Genomic DNA, 22,944 nt, shown 5'->3' with positions numbered 1-22,944 from the left:
AAGGAAAGTCTAGCCTCACCACTTCTTGCGTGTGAGTTCTTTATACTATCGCCTTTTCTTTCTTCAAAAGCAGCTCTATATTGGACAAAGTCTAATCATCCAGTTCATAGGTGATTTGACCCTCATTATTCCCACTCTTCTCTTTCCCTTTATGTTTCTAGAAGTCATTTCCTAGATTGTTAGCAAGGATATGGGAAAATTAAAAAGAAGCAAATTTTGTTTTAAGTACTTATTGCTGAGTTCATAGAAAAAGAATATGCTGGGGTACTGTAGAGCCGAGTGAAACTTACTTAGGAAAATTCATCAGACAAATCTAGACACTGCTTTTAAAAAATATCAGAAGTGTTCTTCTATTTTTTTCAAAACATGTTTTACATTGCTGTTGTAAAACATGCTATCATTAGGCACTTGGTTATTATGTTTATGACAAGAATAGTTAATGACATTTTTTTAAATGCAGAGAAGAGGATTTACAAGCCCATATATATATATATATATATATATATATATATATATATATATTTTTTTTTTTTTTCCTCTAGAAGTATCTAATCTTCCTCTCTTAGAAGCTCGAAGGGCCTCAGATATTAATGGTGTTCATCTTTCCTACTCTGTGATCTAGTCACCTAGGCATGCATCTTTAGAGTATTTACTAGAACAAGAATGATCAAAACAGAAACAAGACCTGTCACTAATTGAGTGTTTGCTGTATGCCAGGCACCAGTTTAAGACTTTGAGAGAGAGATTTAACAGAGGGAAGATGTGTACTGCAGGTTCAGTGGAACTTTTTGAGGAAATGAGAGCCACAGGAAGAGTGGGGGGATAGGATGTTGCTGTGGGTGAAGTGTGGAAGAGCTTAATCTATTCTGGATGGAGATTAGTGAGAGGACTGGAAAGTGGCAGCACATATAGCTGGAAGAATATTTAATAAGAAAGGAAAGTGAAAGTGAAAGTTGCTCAGTCATGTCTGACTCTTTGTGACCCCATGGGTAGTCCATGGAATTCTCCAGGCCAGAATACTTGGGTGGGTAGCTGTTTCCTTCTCCAGGGGATCTTCCCAACCCAGGGACTGAACCTAGGTCTCCTGCATTGCAGGGAGATTCTTTACCAACTGAGCCGCAAGGGAAGGCCAAGAATATTGGAGTGGGTAGCCTATCCCTTCTCCAGTGGATCTTCCTGACTCAGGAATCAAACCAGGGTCTCCTGCACTGCAGGCAGATTCTTTACCAGCTGAGCTATCAGGGAAGCCCCTAATAAGAACGGGACAAGATCCAATTCACATCTTAAGAAGAATAGACACATCTCTATGGAGATAGAATGCAGGGGACGAGGGGTGTGCCCAGGAAGGCACTGTGGATGTTGTTGGGGCAGTGGGTGGTCGTGGCCTGGCCTTAGAGGCTCTGCTGAAACCAGACAGAAGCATGTGGACTTGGGATGCATTTTGGAGATAGAATTGACAGAACTTGCTGGTCAATTGTAGAAGAGTCAGGGTAAGAGAGACATACAGACCAAATCCTGCATTTTTCTATTTGAGCACCTAGGCAGTGGTGGTTCCACAGTCTTATGATGTGAAAATCTGGGGGAGTAACCGATTCATGGGGGGAAAGTGGAACTTTCTATTCTTACCTTGTCATTTGCCAAAATGGACATGCTGACCAAAGATAAAAGCAAAACTATAAACAACATTTTAATTGTTTTTGTGTAGTAAAAGGAGACCAGACAGGCCTAGGACAGCTGTCTTCAAATTGTTCAACTTCACTTACTTATCCACCTGCCACTGGTGGCTTTAACTTCCTAATTGTTAAAAGGGAATTAATATTGCCTGTCCTGCACTTTCGTTGACATAGTATATGGGCCGCTCCTCACCCAGTCTCTGGTACATAGTAATTCCATTTCCTAAATCTCAGTAGCAATTCTTAGAAATAACCTTCACAAGACAGAACTGTCATATGCAATAAACCACCCTCTGCCTTGCGAGGGTCCTGTTTGCTCAGTAGCCTGGATGACAGGCTGGATCTCTGTTACTCTGTATCCAAAATCCCACATTTTAATGCTTTATTCCTTCTGCAGAAGGCTACTTCTCTTACTGAAATATCAAGCGGCCTTGAAAAGAGAATAGTTTAAGGCATATATGTCATTACTAGAAAGTCATCCTAAGGTAGTGATTAAGAGCACTGATTCTGGAGCCACACCGTGTGGATCTGAAGCTTATCTCTGCCACTTAGCTGGGTGACTTTGGGCAAGTTACTTGACTCTTCTATGACTCAGTTCCCTCATCTACACAACTGGGGTATTACTGATCCCTATCTCATAGGTCTGTCATGAGTTTTGATAGAGCCAATTCACATAAAATCATAAAACAACACATGGGAAATAGTAACCACGGTGTAAGTATGTGTTAAACAAAATAGAAACAGTCAAGGTGTGAGAAACCATGGCTTGGAGAAGGTGAGAAGACAAGGATAAGGTCGAGGAGGAGAGGGAGGGCAGAAGAGAGGCTGGGCCCCCAGAGGCAGTGGGGCCAGTAAGACGCGGTGGTACTCCTGAGAAGAACTAAACACAGGCTTCTCTTTCTGCTGTATGATCTTGGCTTGTCAAGCCCCCAAAGAAAGAAAATTCCAGAATGGCCCCAGTCCTAAATATTACATCTAACTTTTCCTCTCTTAGAAGCAGCCTTTAATGCACGTTAGGCTCAGGCAAGGTAACATGCACAGAAACAAACATTTCTGCTGTTGCCGCTTCTGTCTGCAGCCTCTCTCCAACTGGCCTTCATAAAGGTTGTGACAAGGTGTCCCCCACCCATCTGATTTAGCCTATGTATGCGGTTTCCTATGGCTTATCAAGGTCTCAACTGAAATCCGGCCACAGACTGCTTCCCCAGAGACTCAAGGAACAGTTTTCATCATTTCTGGCATTAATTTAAATGGACTGGGGAGTCCAGAAAATGTGAGTTTCCTTTCTTCTTGTCATTTCTTCAATGCTTTGTGAGCTGTTGCATCTAGATGGCAGTCGGTTTTTTATCATAAATCTCCACCTGACCCAAACCAGGGACAGAGCATCAGCCTTTTTGAAGAGTGGGGCAGTGGAAAGGATGCTGGTGAATCCCAAATCTCCTATAATCAGTCTCTGAGTGGTGTGGTACTTGCTTATTTTTTAAAAGAAACTGTCAAACTGCTTTCCAGAGTGGTGGTACCATTTTGTATTCCTATCAGCAATGTGTGAGTGATCTAGTTTCTCTGCATCCTCACCACACTTGGAAAAATAGAGGGACGTTCTTCCTTTTCTGTTTTTTTAGGACCATTCTTTGGATGCTGCTAAAGCAACTGCCATCCAGAGATTGCATTCTTGACCATTTATCCAAGTGAAGTGAAAATTTCATGTTCACACAAAAACCTGTACTCAAATTTAGCAATTTTATTGGTAGTAGCCCCAAACTGGAAACAACCGAAGTGTTCTTCAGGGGGTGACTGGTTAAGCAGACTGAGGTGCATCTACACCATGGAATAGTACCCAGCAAGAAAAAAGAGTAAACTATGAATTATTTGTACAAGCAACAACCTGTATGAATCTCCAAAGAATTATGCTGAGTGAAAAATGCCAATCCCAAAAGATTATATACTGTATGATTCCCTTTGTATGATATTCCTAAAATGATCAACTAGTCAAAATGGAGAACAGGTTAGGAGTTTCTAGGGGTTTAGGAGGTGGGAGCAGGAAAGAAGCAGCTGAGGTTATAAATATATACCTTAAGGAATCCTTACGGTGACAGGAATCTTCTGTATGTTGATGATATCTGTCAGTATCCTGGTTGTGATGCTGTACCATGATTTTTACAATGTATCACGGGGCAAACTGGTAACGGTATCTGCATTGTTTCTTAAAATGGGATGTGCATCTACAATGATCTCAAAATAAAAGTTTAATTTTAATAAATAGAGACAGGATAAAATCTGTTAACTGATTCCCAAATTCATCCTGAACTCTTCTAGGACCTAAGTAATGTCCTTCAACCTTACTACATTCCTTGCTCTAGAAGAATTTTTAGTTGTAGGAAAACCTAAGGAGATGCAGAGTCAGGCAAACAGATACATACTTGCCACACAGAGTTAGGCTCTCAGCTCAGCTATTGTTTATTCTGTCACTCATTCATTCAACAAACATTTATGGTGCCCCTTCAGGTATCAAAGACTATTCTAGGTGCTGTGGATACAGGGAGACAGAGAGCAGGCTCTGTACCTGAATGGAACTTATATTATAGTGGGGAAGACAGGCAATATATAACACAGATCCAGTGAGATGATTTCAGAATGTGGCAAGAACTAAGGTTGCCATAAAGCAAGGGGATATAGACAGCCCCTTTCAGTAGGGGAGTGAAAGGAGGCCTTTGGTCTGAGAGTAAGTGATGGAACAGAGCTCCAGAGCTGAGAAGAGCGTTGCTGCATAACATTTATAAAAATCACTCTTGAGATATGAAGAATACAGTGAAAGGAAATGAAAGTGAGAGTGAGAGGACCGGTTCACAGGTCATTTCAGTGGCCTATGTATGAGGTGACGTTCTCCTCGACTAAAGTTTAGCAGTGGAGTCAATTGTGCCATTTTCCAAGATGAACAAGACTGTGAGCGAAGAGGGAATCAGGTTGGTTGACAGAAAGAAATTGAGAGTTCTGTTTCAGTTCAGTTCAGTTCAGTCATTCAGTCATGTCTGACTCTTTGCAACCCCATGGTTGCAACTGCAGCTCGCCAGGCCTCCCTGTCCATCACCAGCTCCCAGAGTTTATTCAAACTCAGGTCCATCATGTTGGTGATGCCATCCAACCATCTCATCCTCTGTCGTCCCCTTCTCCTCCCACCTTCAATCTTTCCCAGCATCAGGGTCTTTTCAAATGAGTCAGTTGTTTGCATCAGGTGGCCAAAGTATTGGAGTTTCAGCTTCAGCATCAGTTCTTCAAATGAATATTCAGGACTGATTTCCTTTAGGATGGACTGGTTGGATCTCCTTGCAGTCCAAGGGACTCTCAAGAGTCTTCTCCAACACCACAGCTCAAAAGCATCAATGATTTAACGCTCAGCTTTCTTTATACTCCAACTCTCACATCCATATCTGACTCCGGGAAAAACCATAGCTTTGACTAGACAGACCTTTGTTGGTAAAGTAATGTCTCTGCTTTTTAATATGCTGTCTAGGTTGGTCATAGCTTTTCTTCCAAGGAAAAAGCGTCCTTTAATTTCGTGGCTGCAGTCACCATCTGCAGTGATTTTGGAGCCCAAGAAAATAAAGTCTCTCACTGCTTTCATTGTTTCCCCATCTATTTGCCATGAAGTGATGGGACCGGATGCCATGATCTTAGTTTTCTGAATGGTGAGTCATGTTCATTTTGGTATGTCTAGTAGACATCTGCTCTGGGCCACTAACATTGTTCAGCCTCTTTCTTTGTCCCCCTCTGCCTCCCCCTGCCAGGGCTCCAGCAGTTCTGGGTCACTCTTCCATGTTCAAACATGAATGGACTATCGCACCACGAGTTGGCTGTCAGCACAGCAGTGATGGTTTGGATTCTGCACACAGGAAGTATAGAATTATTTCCCTAAGGGTGAACCTTGAACAAGGGGGAAATCGGAGCCCAAAGGGAGGCAGACAGAGTAAAGTCTTCTCCCACGGGCTACGCTAAGGTACAATATCTTCAAGCAACTCTTCAGGGAAGTGCCAAATGCTGAGTGAACACAGCCTCTGAGTGACTGCTGGGTCTCTTGGCACCTCTCTGGGAGGTGAAAACCAGGTTGGGAGAGCAGCTCATTGCGTTCTATCCACACCTTCCTTGGCCTCCTTCCCCTTTTTCCCCTACACCCAATACCCTGGACTCACATCTCCCAATTAAACTGTTTCTATGCTAATCCTTGCCTTGGGCTCTGTTTTATAGAGGACCCAATTAAGACAACATCCAAATGGAGATGTCAAGCAAAAGGTTAAACTCTAGAACTCGGGGAGAAGTCAATATTTGAACAACTAACTTGGCAAACTTTAGGAGATACATTGTATTTAGGACTGCAGGGCTGGTGCAGTCACTTACAGAAAGAGTGTGGAAGGAAATATATGCCAAGAAGCAAACCTGAGTACTTTAAAATATGAAATTTAGGTCGAGAGGGGGTGGATCCAGCTGAGGGGAATTAAGAATTAATAGCCAATGAGTTAGAAGAAAATCTGAGGGAAAGTAGTGATATAGGTGAAAGAAGAAAATGTTGCAAGAAAGATGAGAATAATCAGGTGGATGGACGCTAGCTAAGAGGTCTAGTAAGATGAGAGACAGAAGAAACCATAGGCTGGACAACGTAAAAATAGCAATGGTCTTGATGTGAGCAGTTTTAGTAGCTTCAAAGTGGGTCAAGAAGAGAAAGGAAGATGAGGAAGTAGAAACAGCTAACATCATAGACAAGTCTTTACAGAAATTTAAACAGAAATGGAGAGGAAATAAGTTGGGTAACAGCAAGGAAGTCTGGTTGCAGACACAATAACTGGGAAATGGCAGTGGGACTGTGAGCTGTCTGAGAGTCAAGAGACCTATGTTCTAATTCTTTTTCTGCCATTAACCAGCTAAGGAAGCCCTGTGTAAATCAGTTCCCTCTCCGGGTATGCATTTCCTCATTTGTCATATCAAGTATCTCTCAGATCCTTCAAGCTCAGAAAAGCTAGATTCTATGGAGGCATTGAAGCTGACAGAGAAGGAACAGTGAGTGGGGAAAGAAGGAACTTTGAAAGGTTGGTATAACTCTTTAGGGGGCAGTTAAAGGGTACTTACCTCCTTGGGTGGTAGGAAGGATTGAATAGATAATGTGTGCAAAGCACTTACAGTGCCTGACACAACAGTAAGAACACAATATAATCTATTGCTAGAAATAACAAAGGTTGTATTGGTAGCAGAAACTAGCCGGGGACTGGGTGTATTGCTACTGCACACACACACGCAAAAATACCATTTGGAGCACCAGGCTGAAGGCAACCCATGGACTGAGGTTTGGTAATGGCTATCCTGGAGCCTCTGATGGTAAAAAGTCTGCCTGTAATCCAGGAGACCTGGGTTCGATCCCTGGGTTGGGAAGATCCTGTGGAGAAGGGAATGACTACCCAGTCCAGTATTCTTGCCTGAAGAATCCCATGGACAGAGGAGCCTGGTGCACTGCAGTCCGTGGGATCAAAAAGAGTTGGACACGACTGAGCGACTACCACACTACACTATGGACTATGACATAACTCAAAATTGGTGCTTGGATAATATGAGGGTCCACCAAAATGGGAAGATATTTTACTTTTAAAGATGCTTTCTAGTCCATATAAAAGTAAAGTAGGGAGGCCAAGAGTGAAGAATAGCAAAGACCACCTCAAAGAAGAACAAAGCTGGAGGGCTTACTGGACCAGATACACAGATCTATTAGAAAGTGACAGTAATTAGGACAGTGTAGCATTAGCACAACAGTAGGCAAATAAAGCAGTGGAAGAGTAGAGTCTAGAAACAGATCCACGCATATGTAGGCACTTGATTTGTGAAAAAGGTGGCACTTGAGGGCATAGGTACAAACTTACCAAAAACAACTTTATCAATAAGTGGTGCTAGATCAAATGGATAGCCAAATGGAAAAATAAGAATAAAACCCAACCCCTGCTTTATGTTGTTGTTTAGTTGTTCAGTCATGTCTGACTCTTTGTGACCCCATGGACTGCAACACACCAGGCTTCCCTGTTCATCACCAACTCCCGGAGCCTACTCAAACTCATGTCCATTGAGTCTGTGATGCCATCCAACTATCTCATCCTCTGTCATCCCTTCTCCTCCTGCCTTCAATCTTTCCCAGCATCAGGGTCTTTCCCAATGAGTTAGTTCTTCGTGTCAGGTGGTCAAAATATTGGAACTTCAGCTTCATCATCACTTCTTCCAATGAATATCTAGGATTGATTTCCTTTAGGATTGCCTGGTTTGATCACTTTGCAGTCCAAGGAGCTCTCAAGAGTCTTCTCCAACACCACATTTCGAAAGCATCAGTTCTTCAGTGCTCAACCTTCTTTATGGTCCAACTCTCAAATCCATACATGACTACTGGAAAAACCATAGTTTTGACTAGATGGACCTTTGTTGGCAAAGTAATGTCTTTCCTTTTTAAAATAGCTAGGTTTGCTTTATACCAGAGCAAAAAAAAAAAAAAATCAATTCTATGTGGTCTATAGATTTAAATATGAAAGCTTTTAGAAGATAACACAGGTCAAGAATAGGTTTTTGACCTTGAGGTAGGCAAATATTCTTAAATAGGACACAAAAAGCACTAACCATAAGGAAGAATATTTATATATTGAAGTTTATTAAAATTTAAAACATTGATTCATCAAAGATACCATTAAGAAGGTTTTAAAAAGGAGTCTAGACACAGAGTGAGAAAAGATATTCACAATACATGTAACTGATAAAGGGCTCAATTCGGAATATTTAAAGGATACTTACAACAGAAGGGGAATACTATCCAATTGAAAATAAATACGCAAAAGAACTGAACAAGCATTTCACAACAATAGAAAGGCCAATGAACATATGAAAAAGTATTCAGCTAGTCTTCAAGGAAATATACTAAAAACTCATACTGAAATATCACTAACCACCTACAAGCTTGAAAATAATTAAAAGAAGAATACCTAGTGATTGTGAGGATGTGAGCAACTAGGACACATATATTACTAGTGGGAATTTAGAGTGATACAGCCAGTAGGGAAAGTTTGGCAAATCTACTGAGCCTAAACATAACATGTTCAAAACTTGTCAAGTCTATTCCTGGGTATACATCTGAGGGAAATGAAGGCTTATGTTGGTCAGAGATAGGCACAGAAGTGTTCACTGAAGCATTATTCATACTAGCCTCAAGAGAGAAAAAAACTGAAAAAATGCCCATCAAGAGTAGAACAGATAAATACACTGTGACATATTCATAGAGTGGAATACGGTATACAATGAAAATAAATTAACCATTGCCACACACGACATTGATGACTCTCACAAATATAAGGTACAATGAAAGAAGCTAGTTGCAAAAGAATGCATATTGTCTGATTCCATTTATATATGGTTTGAAACCAAGCAAAATTCACCTACAATGTTACAAGGCAGGAGAACAGTCCCTTTAAGGACCAAGAAGGAAGTAGTCGTGTGAAGAGGTGTAAGGAGGACTCTGGTCCAGGTAATGTTCTATTTCTTGACCTGGGAGGTGAGTCCATGTGTTTACTTTGTAAAAAATCATCAATAACTTATTTAAGGCTTGTTCATTTTTCTGTGTATGTTCTACTAAAAAAACATTTTATCTAAAAAAAATGAAATGAGAGGGGTGATCTTCAGCTTAATACATAATAAAAATATTTCTCCTCTCTTTGTTTCTGACACCACTACCCCATCCCAGTTCCCCCATTGCATGGAAACTTGTTCTCATCAAATGAATCAGTCACAATGGAACAAATTTAATGGATTTCTGAAGAAGTTTTTTAAAGACCTTCTTGTAAAGTCATTAAAAAAAACTCTACCCTTCAATGAAACCATCACACCTCATCCTCCTTCCTTTTATGGTGAAGAAGACTGAAATGCTATATCCAAGAACAATAGTCTTTCTGTGGCCAGAGAGTGAAAGTGGATCAGAAGTTCACTTGACATTTATTAAGTAACTGCTAAACATCAGGCATCACTCTCAGTAGATACAGCAGTCAACACGAGAGAAAAGATCTTTGTTCTCGTGCAGCTTAAAATATACCCCCAAATGAGAAAACGCCATCAAGAGAATCAAGGCAGGGGATGTGGGACAGAGGGGCCAGGGGTAACTTTCACTGTCCTATAGAGGGTGGAGAAGGAACTGGGAGCCCACTCCAGTGTCCTTGCCTGGAGAATCCCAGGGACGGGGGAGCCTGGTGGGCTGCCGTCTATGGGGTCGCCCAGAGTCGGACACGACTGAAGCGACTTAGCAGCAGCAGCAGAGGGTGGTCAGAGAAAGTCACGCCCAAGGCCTCCCACCGAAGGAGAGAGAGGCCTGAAAAAGAGCAGCGGTGGCCGTGCAGGTGATGGGAGGGGAGTGCTCCAGGCCGAGGGAGACTGACGTGGGAGTAGTTTCTGTGTTTAAGGGACAGTCGGGGGGCCAGTGCAGCAGGAGGGGAGTGAACAAGGACCAGAGCAGCAAAAGGCAGAGGACATTAGGCCATTGTGGGGGCTTCGGTTTTTCTGCTGAGTGAGATGGAGCCACTGGAGGGTTTTGAGTGGAAAGAGTCACATGATCTGACTTGAAACTTAAGAATCACTCGGGCTGTAGACGGAGAACACACATGGGTAACAGAGGAAGCAAGGAGACCAGGAAGTCAGGACAACAATAAATTTAGGCGGGAGACCCTGTGCCTTGGAGGGCCAGCGGAGGCAGTGACAACTAGGTGTATTTCATGGTAGAGACAGGCAGGGTTCAGCATTTGGAAGCAGGTTGAGGGAGAGAGAGAGAGAAGTCAGGGTTTTTGCCTTCCGCAGCTGGAAGAACAGAGTTTCTGTCAACTGACACTTGGGTGGAACGGGTGTGGGTGGAAAGGTTCCGAGACGCTGTTTGCACACGTCTAGTTGGAGATGTCAGTTAGACATCCCAGTAGAGATTGTAAGGAGGCACTCGGAGATAACGAAGCCAGAGCCCGAAGGGGAAGCTGGGACTGGAGATGTAAATGTGGGTGTTTGTGCTTAAAGCCATGAGACTGGATGAGGTCACCTAGGGAGACGATATCGCCAGAAAAGAGAAGTCACGGTCTGGGGAATGGCCCTCTGAAGTCAGCCCTGCCCAGTCCCTGCTTCTGCTGCAGGAAGGCGATAGTCTCATGCTGGAGGAACTGGCCCCCTTTCACCTGGCGCTGCATGGCTGATGTGTTACAGGTGTGAGGACAGAGGGGGTAACCCTGTGTCCTGGAAACTGGTCCTCGATGGAGACCAAACATCAGCTGAGGGAAACAAGGAAACGTCTTTAGCATCCCTCTGCTCTGCGCCCCTAGTTCAGCTGAGGATTTAAAATATTAATAGCAGCCTGGAGGGCAAGCTTCTCCATTCTCATCCTGGTTTGCCAAGGGCCCGAGGTCTTCTCCTCTTCATCTGTCTGCAAATCCAGCCCAGGACACTCTGCCCTCGCAGAAGAGTGCTTGGTCTCCCGGAGAAGCACAGCATCCTGTCACAATGAGCCAGACCCTGGGGGCTGGGAGGAAGGCGTCCTCCGAGGCAGCAGGGGCTGGGAGAGGAGTTGTCCTACACGTTTTACCCATTAGCTGAAAATCTCTCATGTTTTCCATTCTCCTTATAATGAATTGTCAGAGGATCAGGGCCCCTGGTAGAAAGTTTATAAAAACCTTAAAGGATTTGAAAGTTTGCACAAAGAGAAGAAATGGCTGTCTGGGGCCGTGACAGGCTCCGGTCAGAACCTCTTTGCCTAGATGGTCATGATTTCTAAAACTGGTTTACAAGGGAAATGAAGAAGAGTATCGGGGAAGAAGCTTTTGAAATGCTTCCCAGTCTTTTCCCCTCCTTGGCTTTATGGTCACCATCCTGGCTCCTTAGGACTCGTCTGAGGGAGTCTCAGCCAAGAAAAGCACCTCCTGAGAGGAGGAAAGTTGGAAAAACAATAGCAGCAGGGGTGGTGTTTATTGACCTCAACTTTCCACTGCCCGTCTCACTTTCCAGAGTCTTCCAGCATCTCCTCACTTGCGCGGCCCTTCTTTTCAACGATGCTAACATAAACTTGACTTGCCTACCCACTCCCTCCCACTCTCAGCTTGATCTTCTGTTTGTCTTCTCTTTTGCTCTGTGGGAGAGGAGCCGCGGACAGACATAGCTGTCCCATTCACTCCCGAGGTCTCCCCCAGCTGGCGCCTCTCTGGAGACCTCGCATCCTCCTATCCTGGCTCGCAGTCACTAGAGACTCTACTGTCTATTTTTTGACCCGAGAGGGAAAGCAGTCCAAGGAGCCCACTACCTGAAAAATGAGGGCGGTGTTCATGCACCTGGATGCCCATCTACTTCCCTCTCAGTCAGCTCTGGGAATTTGGCACACGGCAGTGAAGATGGGGGAGTTTGAGATCTCAGGAGAAACTGAAAAGACAGACCCTCTCTTACCCTCAGCCAAGATCCTAGAACACAAAACCTGAATTCCCATTCGCTTTCTGTCTGTTGTAGCTGGTGAGAAAGCAACTGTTTGGCGGAGTTAAACTCCACATGCGTGCATGCTCCGTTGCTTCAGTCATGTCTGACTCTTGACGGGCTCCTCCGTCCTTGGGATTCTCCAGGCAAGAATCCTGAAGTGTGTTGCCTGCCGTGCCCTCCTCCAGGGGATCTTCCTGACCTAGGGATTGAACTGGCGTCTCTTTTGTCCCCTGCATTGCCAGGCGAATTCTTTACCACTAGCGCCACCTGGGAAGTCCCAGCTAAACTCCACGTACAAACACTAAGTCAACAGAAAGGGGGTACCTTTCTTGAACTTCTCCCCATAGTGTTCAGTATAAGGTATCAGGCAAGTATTAAGAACGACCTTTCGTGCGCAACAAAAATTAGCGAAGACATTGATAGCACTAGGTGCCTTTTCCACTCCTAAGATTTCTCTCATAGGTCCTTCATCCAAAATTTTCCTTTTCTCCTTTATTTATTCAATATATACTGAATGACTACTGTGTCCCAGTCTTACTGTGTCCCAGAAAGAATGGAAAACAAGGTAGGTGACTCTTACAGTAAAAGTGATGGGAGAGGCAGATAAATAAACAGATACGTCCAAATCATTATGAATTTTAGTGTTATGAGATCTTTGTGGGCTACTAGCCCAGAGGGTGAGGTTTGAAGAACTACAGGTTAAGCAAAAATAAAAGCAAGTTGCATTTTCTAATGACTTACTTTTACATGTAACTTAGGAAATATTCTTTGGAGAGTCACAGCAGAATTTTCAAATGGAATTGCTTTCCCGGGAACTAGGACAGCAGCAATACCCATGATCTCATGAAGGCAGATCGTATCTCCTAAAATGCCTTTCAAATGATGTGGCTTTGCCTCTATGAGAGCAGCAAACCAAAGGAACAACCCAACTGCCTCAGCCACAGACACTAGTAGCTGTCTATGCAACAGCTGTTCTCAACTGGCCTGTGCCGTCTTCCATCATCTCATGTAATATCTGAGGAAGTCTTTGTGACCTGGCCCCTGAGGTCTAAACTCACTGAAAGTGTTAATTGATCAGCTGTGTTTGACTTTTTGCAACCCCATGGACTGTAGCCTGCCAGGCTCCTTTGTCCATGGAGTTTTCCAGGCAAGAATAGTGGAGTGGATTGCCATTCCCTTTTCCAGGGATCTTCCTGACTCAGGGATTGAACCTGGGTCTCCTGCATTGTAGGCAGATACTTTACTGTCTGAGCCATGAAGTAAGGTATCTCACTACTGGGCCCCTACTTGGATGAAACATGTATCATGCCATCTCCTTGAGAGAGATGATATGAAGGTCCCAAGGAAGTGACACTTCCTTGGGGGTTGACACTTTTTCTTCTCGTCTTGCTTTTCTGGACCTAGAGAATGAAATCAATACTATAGACTTCCGTTATCTCAGTTCCTCTTAAAAGGACCTGCAGCCACCACTTCTCTCCATGGCAACCTGGTCAGGTAACCATTTTCCTATTTTCATATTCTTTGATAGTTTGAAACCAATCTTTTGCCTGGTTGATGGGGATGAGTAATCCTATTTTCCAGAAATCCATAAATCTGATTGCCTTCCCCGAGTCTTTTTATTTCTGGAAAGAGTAGGGAGATGATTCTATGGTAAGTCAGGGTAACAAAGCCAACCTAAAGTTTTCCTCTGTTAGAGTAGGGCAATGGCCTCTATCTCCATCCAAAAAGATGTACCATTTTTCTCATCCTTAAAACTGTCCCACCAGCTCAAACCACATCTCTACCCCCTCTTGCCCTCAGATCCTAACAATTAGTACCCCGTGATATTTGACTGATTTCACCATGACCCTACGTTGCTGCTCTAAACCTGCTTCAATTTGAATCCCATCCAACCTGATTCTACAAGTTCAGTCTCTGGCCTTTATCTGGCTCCTCCAGAGAATGTGTTATTCTTCCATGACTCTGTTTACCTGCTTACCTTTATGTTTGAACACCACCCCCCTGCTTTCATTCTAGCCAGAGCTCTACACCTGACCTCACTTGACACAAAACCTGTCAGTCCAGGACTTGCTGACCTACTCCAGCTCTTTTTATTTATTCTGTTAATACACCAGCACCAGCAGATGTGAACTTACATGGGTGGTGCTTTCTCTGACAACACACCCCAAGCTGAGCACAAGAGGGATGCTGCTGTGGTTGGGTCCTGCTTGAGAAAGTTTTTTCCTGAGCGTGTTTGCAGGCCTTCTACTTCTCCCCTCATCTCAATGGACTCCTTGTTATGTAGGCTGCCTACTGGTCCTGTCTTGGGGAATGCCCCCCTCCCAGCTAACTTGCTGCAAGCTCTGCATCTCAGATGCAACCTAACACTTTCCTTCCTGACCTTGTACAGTGGGCTTTTGGGTTTTGTGCTCAGCATCCTTTGTTAGAGAGAAAACACTCCTCTCTTCTTGTTCCCCTCTGTCTCTGTCTCTCTGCCTATTGATGCTTAGTAACAGGGGTCTTGTCCAACTCTAGCCACGAGAGTGGGAGTGAGAACAATCGTACAATTCAAATTTGACTTTCTCTGATTTCAGAATTTAACCAGTACACAATCTGCCTCTACTGGTGAAAACTGGGTAGAAACGGTTGGAGTAGGGTTGGGCTGATAAGCTCTGAGGTTGAAACAAATGAGAAAGAATCCACTATGTACTGTAGATGATACAGCAACCAGTGGCTGGTTCACCTGGAAAGGCCACTGGGGCTGGTTCTCCACTATGGAGTAACTTAGTGTCTGGATAGAAGCATCTCGTTCTCTTTCCTTCTCAACTATAACTTCAACTAGAACCTGCTGCTGAACCACAATACTTCTAGGGATGAGCTACCATCTGAACAACTGTCTTACAAAGAATCATCCCTGGGGAGTGATTAAGCAGTTATGAAATATTCATTGGAAGGACTGATGCTTCAGCTTCAACTGATGCTGAAGCCCCAATACTTGGGCCACCTGAGGCAGAGAGCTGACTCATTGGAAATGACCCTAATGCTTGGAAACATTGAAGGGCAGAAGGAGAAGGGGATGAGGGATGTTCAGATGGTTGAATAGCTGACTCAATGGACATGAGTTTAAGCAAACTCTGGGAGATGGTGAAGGACAAGGAAGCCTGGTGTGCTGCAGTCCATGGGATTGCAAAGAGTCGGACATGACTGAGCAACTGAACAACAACAAACTACCTCATAGAATACGTTGCACTATCATTGATGGAATTTTTTTCTGGACATGGGTAAGTAGAACTTTTTTTCTTCCAGTTTTATTGACATGTAACTGACATGCAACACATAAAAAGTCAAGGTATAGGGCATAATGATTGCAATGACATATATCTCGAAACAATTGTCACAATCAATTTAGTGAGCATCCATCATCTCATACAGATACAAAATTAAAGAAATGAAAAATAATTCCTTCCTTTTGATGAGAACTCTTAGGATTTACTCTCAACTTTCATATGTAACATATGGCAATGTTAATTATATTAATCGTGACTACCTTCATCCAAATTCCCTTCCCCCCAACTCCTGCCTCTGGTAACTAAAAATCAGATCTCTTTTTCTATGATTTTGTTTGTTTGGTTTTGAAGTATAACTGTCCTACAACACTGTATTAGTTCCTGTTATATGATATAGTGATTCAATATTTCTAAATTCTCCTTTCAAAATAATTACCATGATGTCTAGTTATAATCTGTCACCATACAAAGATATTACCTAATTACTGACTATATTCCCCACACCATACATTTCATACTGGTGACTCATGTATTCTTCAAGAGGAAGTTTGCAGCTCTTAATCCCCCTCACCTATTTCTCTCCTCCCCTGCAAACCCCTCCCCTCTGATGACTACCTATTTGTTCTCTGTATCGATGACTCTGTTTCTGTTTTGTTATGTTTTCTCATTTGTTTTTGTTTTTAGATTCCACGTATAAGTGAAATCATACCATATCTGTCTTCCTCTGTCTGATTTATTTGCATAATACCCTCTAGGTCTACCTATGTTTTCACAAGTGGCAAGATTTCATTATTTTTTAATCACTAGGTAATATACCACTGTATATACCTACACCACATTTTCTTAACCCATTCATCTATCGATGAGCACTTGGGTTGCTTCCATATCTTGGCAATTGTAAATAATGCTGCAATGAATATAGGGGTGCATGTATCTTTTCTAATGAAAGTTTTCATCTTCTTTAGCTATATATCCAGGAGTGGAATTTATGATAGTTCTATTTTTAATTTTTTAAGGAATTTTCATCCTGTTCACTATAGTGTTTGCACTAATTTGTATTTCCACCAACAGGGTATAAGGGTTCTCTTTGCCCTATATCCTTGCCAATACCTGTTATTTGTTGTTTTTTTGATAAGAGTCATCCTGACAAGTTCGAGGTGATATCTCATTGTGGTTTAGATTTGCATTCCCTGATGGTTAATGATGTTTAGCATCTTTTCTTGGGCCTGTTGGCCATCTGTCTGTATTCTTTGGAAAAATGTCCATTGAGATCTTTTGCCCACTTTTTAAATCAGGTTGTTTGGTTTTTTTGTGTGTTGAATTGTGTGAGTTCTTTGTATATTTTGGATATTAACTCCTTATTTGATATATCATTTGCAAATAGCCTATTCAGTTGGTGGCTTTTTCAATTTGTTGACCATTTCCTTCACTGTGCAAAAGCTTTTTAGTTTGATGTAGTGCTATTTGTTTGCAGTGCTATTTGTAGGGCCTTCCCAGGTGGCGCAAGTGGTAAAGAACCCTCCTGCCAGTGCAGGAGCCTTCAGATACATGGGTTTGATCCCTGGGTCAGAAAGATCCCCTGGAGGAAGGTATGGCAACTCACTCCAATATTCTTTCCTGGAGAATCCCATGGACAGAGGAGCCTGGTGGGCTGTGGTCCATAGGGTCACAAAGAGTCGGACATGACCAAAGCGACTTAGCATGCAGGCACAGATACATTTGTTTATTTTTCCTTTATTTCTCTTGCTTTAGGAGACAGATTCAAAAATATATTACAAAGACAAATATTGGTCAAAGAGCATACTGTCTATGTTTTTTCCTAGAATTTTTGTGATTTTAGGTCTTACATTTAAGTCTGCAGTCCATTTTGAATTTATTTTTGGGCATGGCTTGAGAAAGTTATCCAAGTTGGATTTTTTTTTTGCTTGGACCTGTCCAGCTCTCTGAACACCCTTTATTGAAGAGGCTGCCTTTTCCCCATTGTATATTTTTACCTCCTTTGTCATAGATTAAATGTAGATTCATTTTTGGGCTCACTATTCTGTTCCATTGATCTAAGTATCCATTTTTTGTTTGTGTGCCAAGACAATGCTATTTTGATTACTCTAGTTTCATTTGCTGTTGTTATTCAGTCACTCAGTCATATCTGACTCTTTGTGACCCCATGGACTGCAGCACACCAGGCTTCCCTGTCCTTCACCATCTCCCGGACCTTGCCCATAGTATAGTCTGAAATCAGAGAGCATGATGCCTCCCACTTTCTTCTTTCTCAAGATTGTTTTGATTATTTGGGGTCTTTTGTATTTCCATACAAATTTTAGAATCATTTGTTCCAGTTCTATGAAAAAAGCCATTGGTATTTTGATAAGGATTGCATTGAATCTGTGCTTGCTTTGGATAGTATGATCACATTAATAATATTAATTCTTTAAACCCAAGGGCATGTTATATCTTTCCATCTGTTTCTGTCATCTACTATTTCTTTCATCAGTGCTTTCCAAGTACAAGTCTTCTATTTCCTTTTTTATTCTTTTAGATGTGATGAGAAATGGGATTGTTTCCCTAATCTCTTATGTTTTATTGTTAGTGTATAGAAATGCAACAGATTTCTACATATTACCTTTGTATCCTGCAACTTTACTGATTTCATTGATGAGTTCTAGTAGTTTTTTGGTGACATTTTTAGACTTTTCTGTGTATGATGTCATGTCATCTGCAAACAATGACAGTTTACTTAATCCTTTCTAATTTGGACACCTTTTACTTCTTTTTCTTCGCTGATTGCCATAGGTAGGACTTCCAATAATATGTTGAATAAAAGTAATGAGAATGGGCATTGTTGTCTTGGTCCTCATCTTAAAGGAAATGTTTTCAGCTTTTCACAATAGAACATAATGTTAGCTGGGCTTGTCATATATGGCCTATATTATGTTGAGGTATATTTCCTCTATAACCACTTTGTTGACAGTTTTTTTTAAATCATAAGTAGGTGCTGAATTTTGTCAAAAATTTTTACACATCTATTGAAATGATCATGTGATTTTTATTCTTCAGTTCAGTTCAGTCCCTCAGTCATGTCTGACTCTTTGCGACCCCATGGACTGCAACATGCCAGGCCTTCCTGTCCATCACCAACTCCCAGAGTTTATCCAGACTCATGTCCATTGAGTCGGTGATGCCATCCAACCATCTGCCTCATCCAACTCATTCTCTGTCATCCCCTTCTCCTCCCACCTGCCATCTTTCCCAGCATCAGGGTCTTTTCCAATAAGTCAGTTCTTTGCATCAGGTGGCCAAAGTAGTGGAGTTTCAGCTTCAACATCAGTTCCTGCAATGAACACTCAGGACTGATCTCCTCTGGGATGGACTGGTTGGTCTTCGGTTTGTCTCTATGTCATTTATTTCTGCTCTAATCTTTACTGTGGACTTTCCTGGTGGCTCAGTGGTAAAAAAATCCTCTTACCAATGCAGGACACATGGTTTGATCTTGGGGTTGGGAAGATCCCCTGGAGAAGGAAATGACAACCCACTCCAGTGTTCTTGCCTGGGAAATCCCATGGACAGAGAAGCCTTGCAGGCTACAGTCTACGGAGTTGTAAAAGAGTTGGACACAACTTAAGAACTAAATAACAACAACAATCTGTATTATTTCTCTCCTTCCACTAACTTTGGGTTCTGTTTGTTCTTTTTCTAGCTCCCTTAGGTGTAAGGTTAGGTTGTCTGAGAATTTTGTTCTTTCCACCAGCATCCTTGGGGTGGTATGAGCTCTCAAAAATGGCTGCTTCCAGTGCCTGTGTCCCCAGGGTGAGCTCCAGGTGCCTCCTGCCTCTCCTGGAGGCTGTCCAAGATCAGCAGGTGGGTCTGACCAATAAACTCCTTTCAAATGACTGCATCTGGCCTAGGTCTTGCAACATGTGGGATTTTGCATGTGCTGTTTTAGAGTGGAATCTCTTTCCTACAGCCCATTGACTTTCCCCAAAGCAAGCCCCTGTGCTGTGCCTAATTGCTCAGTCGTGTCTGACTGTTTGCCATCCCATGGACTGCAGCCTGCCAGGCTTCTCTGTCCATGGGGATTCTCCAGGCAAGAATACTGGAATGGGTTGCCAGGCCCTCCTCCAGGGGATCTTCCCTACCCAGGGGTCGAACAGGTCTCCTACATTGTATGTGGATTCCTTACTGTCTGAGCCACCAAGGAAGCCCAAGAATGCTGGAGTGGGTAGCCTATCCCTTCTCCAGGGGATCTTCCTGACCCAGGAATCAAACTGGGGTCTCCTGCATTGGAGGCAGGTTTTTTGTTTTTTTTGTTTTTTTTTTTTTTTGTTTTTTTTATCAGCTGAGCTACCAGGGAAGCCCAGAGTAAGCCCCACTGGCCATTAACACCAAAGGTTCTGGGGACTCACTTTTCTATTGCAGGATCCCCAGGCTGGGGAGCTGGATGTGGAGGTTGGGCTTCTCACTCCTTGGGAAGAATCCTGCCGCTGTTATTATCCTCCTGTTTGTGGGTCACCCACCTAGACATATGGGTCTTGATTACACTGCTTCTCTGCCCTTTCTACTTGTCTTGTAGTTCCTTCTTTATGTCTTTATTTGTAGCAGATCTTTCCTGCTAGTCCTAAGATCTTTCCCATCAATAGTTGCTCTATCAATTGTTGTAATATTTATGTGCCCGTGGGAAGTAGGATCTTCCTACTTTGCCATGTTGCCCACTCTGATAAGTACCACTTTAAGAAAACCCATTTAAACAATTTCATCTGGGAAAAAAAAATAGTAAACTAAGTGACTATCTGCTTTTTTTTTGGCTGTGCTTCATGGCTTGTGGGGTCTTATTTCCCCAACCAGAGACTAAACCTAGGCCATGGCAGTGAAAGCTCAAAGTCCTAACCACTGGACCAGCATGGAACACCAGTGACTGCTTTTAAAATGGGAGTACTGTGTAGTTCCTTTAAATCAAAAACAGAAATATTAACTGTTGCAACATTTTTTCACAATAGAAGTTGAGGATAACTCCCAACAAAACATATGAGTGATTCTACTAATGGGAAGGTAGAATAGATACAATTTTTACTATTCCTTCCATTAAGTGTGACAAAGACCCCAGATATTACATATAAAACAAGCATAAGGAGCCTCTGAAAGAGAAGGGAAGAAGATAGATTGGGACCCAGAGAGCAGAAAACTGGTGAATTCCCTGGGTTTTCTTTTTGCTTCATGTATCCTTGGAGTAGATGTATAAGCCAGCAACCTGTGAATGCCAACAGGCACAGAAAAAAAAAAGTCACAATTAAAGACTGCTATCAGACCTTTCTGGTGGCTCAGTGGTTAAGAATGCCTGCCAGTGCAGGGCACACGGGCTCAATCCCTGGTCTGGGACGATCCCACTCGTCACAGGGCAACTAAGCCCATGTGCCACAACTACTGAAACCTGCACACTCTAGACCCAGTGCTCCACAACAAGAGAAGCCACCGCAATGTGAAGCCTAGAGAGCTGCCTCGGCTACTAGAGAAAAGTTCGCACACAGCAATGTAGACCCAGTATAACAACAACAACTAAAAAAGTCTGCTCTCTGTAGCCAGAGCTGGGGGGAACAGGTAGCCTAGTAAGATCAGGAACTTTTAGAGCTAGCCAAGCTAGCTCTGCTACTAGCCAAACAGCACGGAAAAAGTTATGGCCCCACGCCTACTCATTCCAGCAAAGACCTGGCGGGGAACACAAATTCCACCTCCACCAGGCTTACAGCTACCCCAACACTGCAGCCCTATCTCCCCCACACCTCACCACCAGTGTGATGTTTAAAAAAAGCTAGGTTGGACATGTCTATGCAGAAGATACCAGGAAATAGACAAAAACCTCCTAGAATCAAGAAGTATGTTCAGCAAGATCACTAGATACCAAATAAGCATATAAAAGTTGACTGTATTTCTATATACTAACAATGAATATGTCAATACCAAAATTTTAAATATAAGACCATTTACAATTGTTCAGAAAAAATAAGCTCTTGGATGTAAACTTATCAAACCATGTACAAGACTTATACACTGAAAAGCACAAAATGATGATGAAAGGCATAGAAGGATACCTAAATAAATAGACATGGATGCTGTATTTGTGGACTGGAAAATTCAACATAGTTAAGATGTTAATTCTTTCCAAATTGATATTAAGGTTTAAGTCCATGGAATTCTCCAGTACAGAATACCGGAGTGGGTAGCCTTTCTCTTCTCCGGGGGATCCTCCCAACCCAGGGATCAAACCCAGGTCTCTTGCACTGCACGTGGATTCTTTATCAGCTGAGACACAAGGGAAGCCCAAGAATACTGGAGTGGGTAGCCTATCCCTTCTCCAGCGGATCCTCTCAATTCAGGAATTGAACTGTGGTCTCCTGCATTGCAGGTGGATTCTTTACCAACTGAGCTATCAGGGAAGCCCATATTTCTATATACTAACAATGAATATGTTGATATAAAAATTTTAAATATAAAATATTTACAATTGTTCAAAAACAGTAAGCACTAGGATGTAAACAAACTGTGTACAAGACTTGTATGCTGAAAAGCACAAAATGCTAATGAAATGAATCACAGGAAACCTAAATAAATAGACATGGATGCTGTATTTGTGGACTGGAAAATTCAATATGGTTAAGATGTTAATTCTTTCCAAACTGATATTAACACATTTTCTGTCAAAATTTCTCCCAAATTTTTGTAATTATAGATAAGATTATTCTTAAATTTATATGGAAGGGCAAAGGAACTAAAGCAGTTAAAAATAACTTTTTAAAAAGAAGAATCAGTGGCAGGAGTTGTTCTACTTCAAGAGTTATTATCTGGCTACGGTAATGAAGACTGTGATATTGCTGAAAGGACAGACAGAGAGATGAATTAAACAGAAAACAGAGCCCATAAGTAGACCCGTACACATAGGCTCAGCTGACTTTTGACAAAGATACAAAGCAATTCAATGAAGCAAGGGTATGTTTTTTTTTTTTTTTAATCAGGTAGGAAGGAAGAGTTGGATATTCATAAGCAAAAAAAAAAAAAGGAATCTTGACTTAAGTCTCATAATTTATCTGACAGTTTACTGAAAATGGATAAATGGACTGTGAAATTTTAATGTAAAACATAAACTATAAAACTTTTTAGAAAAAATATAAAAGAAATCTTTTTGGATCTAACACTAGGCAGACTTCTTAGATGACACCAAATGCATTATATATAAAAGGAAAAATCGAGAAATTGCATTTTATAAAAAATAAAACCTTTTTCTTCATTAAAGGCCTTGATAAAAAGATAAAGACTGGAAGAAATTCTTTGTAAATTATATATTTGCAATAAGATTTGGATCCAAAATATTTAAAGAATTCTGAAACTCATTATAAGGAAACAAACAAACAAACAAAAACACCAATTTAAAAAATGGGCAAACTCTCTGAACAGACATTTCACCAAAAAAAAAAAAAAAAATCAGATGTCAAAGCCTGTCAAATAGACAAAAAGTTTAAATC

The sequence above is a fragment of the Muntiacus reevesi genome, chromosome 9, assembly GCF_963930625.1.
Source record: "Muntiacus reevesi chromosome 9, mMunRee1.1, whole genome shotgun sequence".
NCBI classification, from domain to species: Eukaryota; Metazoa; Chordata; class Mammalia; order Artiodactyla; family Cervidae; genus Muntiacus; species Muntiacus reevesi.
The sequence above is the reverse complement of the archived record's forward strand: the minus strand, read 5'-3'. Positions refer to the sequence as shown.